General features: G+C 37.5%; 1 long non-coding RNA gene across 1 annotated transcript; it reads right to left on the reverse strand.

Annotated features, from left to right (window-relative positions):
• Window positions 1–880: 880 nt before the first annotated feature.
• Window positions 881–1,751, reverse strand: LOC130924277 (uncharacterized). The gene is made up of 2 exons (XR_009064852.1): window positions 1,480–1,751; window positions 881–1,373 (listed from the first exon to the last, which is right to left on the reverse strand). It is a non-coding gene; the product is annotated as an uncharacterized LOC130924277 (long non-coding RNA).
• Between the last annotated feature and the right edge of the window lie 950 nt (window positions 1,752–2,701).

Genomic DNA, 2,701 nt, shown 5'->3' on the forward strand with positions numbered 1-2,701 from the left:
TTTTTTATTTTTTTTATTTTTCAATGCCCCCTATGGACAATAATAGCAGCATTATCCGAATAGCAAAACTAACTATGCTGTATGTATATAAAAAACAAAAGTCTAATTTGAATATTCCATATCACATAGTTAGAGGCTTGAATGAGTCGTTAAGTCATAACAACCGATTTTTTTATGCATGCCCAGTTTTTACACATTTGCAGTTTTCTCATTTACACTAAACTCTTGTGATTTTGTCCAAAAAATGGCTTTTCCTTTGAAGTGTGATAACTAAGTCATTTCTGAATATTTTTTCACTTTCAGCCACTCAAAATGTTCAGTGGCGTCAGACCTATCTACACATATAAAGTTTTTTTTTTTTTTTTTTTCAATGCCCCCTATGGACAATAATAGCAGCATTATCCGAATAGCAAAACTAACTATGCTGTATATATATAAAAAACAAAAGTCTAATTTGAATATTCCATATCACATAGAGGCTTGAATAAGTCCACAAGTCGTAACAACCAATTTTTTTATGCACAACCACTTTTTACACAATTGCAGTTTTCTCATTTACATTCAACTCTTGTGATTTTGTCCAAAAAATGGCTTTTCCTTTGAAGTGTGATAACTAAGTTATTTCTGAATATGTTTTCATTTTCAACCACTCACAATGTTCAGTGGCATCAGACCTATCTAAACATATAGTTTTTTTGTTTTGGCCCCCTATGGACAATAATTGCAGCATTATCCTAATAGTAAAACTAACTATGCTATATAGGCTATATATAAATCAAACTAAAATATTTTATATTACATAATTACATCATTGGATAAGTAAACGTCGTAACAATAGATTTTTTGTTTTAGAACAAGACTGTGACAACGTGACAATAACTGATTTGATGATAGAATTTATGTTAACAATTTTACAAAACATACATACAATATAACAGTTAACATAATAACAACATACACAATTCATGATGTGCACTTTGAGATTTGTTGTTCAAATGTAAAGTGCGTTATAAATAAAATGTATTATTATTTATTATTATGTTCGAAGCCCGAAGTGGCTTTGTGCAAAGGCCACATTGTTTGCGCTTGGACGGGGGTCCAGCTCGCTGCTCAACCAAGCCTTCGGCAGAAGGCGGTGGTTCCCGTTTTAGGACTTCTGGCCGAATTAGAGCCTTGCCAAGTTCCTCAAGAAATAGTCGGCGCTTGTAGCTTTTCTTCACGTTCCACTCAGGGTAGATCTCCGTGAACAGCACAAACGAGGGTAGATCTCCGTGAACAGCACAAACGCGCTGCATGACGAAATGTCCGGCATGTGAAAAAACACACATTGGCCACCTGAGTGCGCGCCGGCGGCAGGAGTATGTGCCTCAGGCCTGCAAAGCACAAGCGCACGCAACAATAACAGCTTTGATCTTTGATCAGCTTTTACAAGACAAACCTTGATATGCAAAACATTTGCTTACTCACTCTCGTCATTACCTCGATCGCCGTCATTTTCGTCATGCGCCTCAACGTGGTCATGTCCGTGCCCCCGCCTTCTGCTCCCCGCTTTCATCTCGTTATGTTGTCAACTATTTCCTAATCCTCGTCATCAAAGCCGTCCTCCTCCGGCATCGAAAGTCCGGAAGAATTTGTTCAATGTCTTCTGGGCTCTCCAAAGAAGCGTCCGAACAAAGGTCGTCGTCGTCGGAATCAGGATTTTCTAACACCATTCGAATCGTGTCCTGCGGTGAAATACTCCAAGCCGCCATCGATCATAAGTTGTGTTGGAAGAAATGCAAAATGGTGATCCTCGCGAGAACAGAGACTCCCAAAATGCCCAGAACCAATGAGAGTAAAGAAATTCAAACACCCAACCAATAAAAGTTGAAATTCAAACGACAACAATAAACACGTGGTTTTTTGTTTTGGTTTTTTTGCATTTCCGGGAAGTACCTTTTTATTGTCTTGTGCAAACGTGCAAAATTGCAAATACGCATGCCCAAATAGACTGAAAGTGAGCTCAGACAACATTGACACCATTTTTTTTGTAAAGCCAACCGTCTTTATTGCATTAATTTTTGACCGATCTGAAGCTAGCTTCGCAAGAAAATTCATGTATTGGCCTATGGCTCCATCTAGTGACTTCTGGGTGTCAACACAAAAAAAATTTTATCTGCATGTTTTTGACTCGCCAAAGAAGCGATTGCATCAATAATCACGGAAAATGCATGATAAAACATCAGGTTTACAGCATATTAAAAATCATGATTTATAATGGGAGTCAATGAGCCAAAAAATGGCAAAATAACAAGAGTTTAGTGCAAATCTTCCCAGCCTGTTTGCAATAAGTTAGAAATTGCCGGATGGTGCCATTTCGAACTTCTACATGATTTAGTATCCTGCAGGAAATATCAGCTCCCTAGTGTATTTTTTCATATGCTTTTTTTCCTTTTAAACACAGAAAAAAACGAAAAAAGCCAAAAAATGGACAAATAACACCCAGGGGTTAAGTTGTGTTATACTTATATAGAAAATAATTAATCGGGATTTTACAAGGGAACGACTTTGAATTTTTGAATGCTGCTGCTCATGGAGATTCATATATGGCTAAGGTAGGTGCTTGTTTTGGTTTAGGTCAGTAGCAGCTTTGGTTTTGTAAATATTTTAAGTTTTTGAAAATAGGCCCCCTATGAATCGGCCCCGTTTCCCGTGTCATGTC

The sequence above is a fragment of the Corythoichthys intestinalis genome, chromosome 11 (genome assembly GCF_030265065.1).
Source record: "Corythoichthys intestinalis isolate RoL2023-P3 chromosome 11, ASM3026506v1, whole genome shotgun sequence".
Taxonomy (NCBI): Eukaryota; Metazoa; Chordata; class Actinopteri; order Syngnathiformes; family Syngnathidae; genus Corythoichthys; species Corythoichthys intestinalis.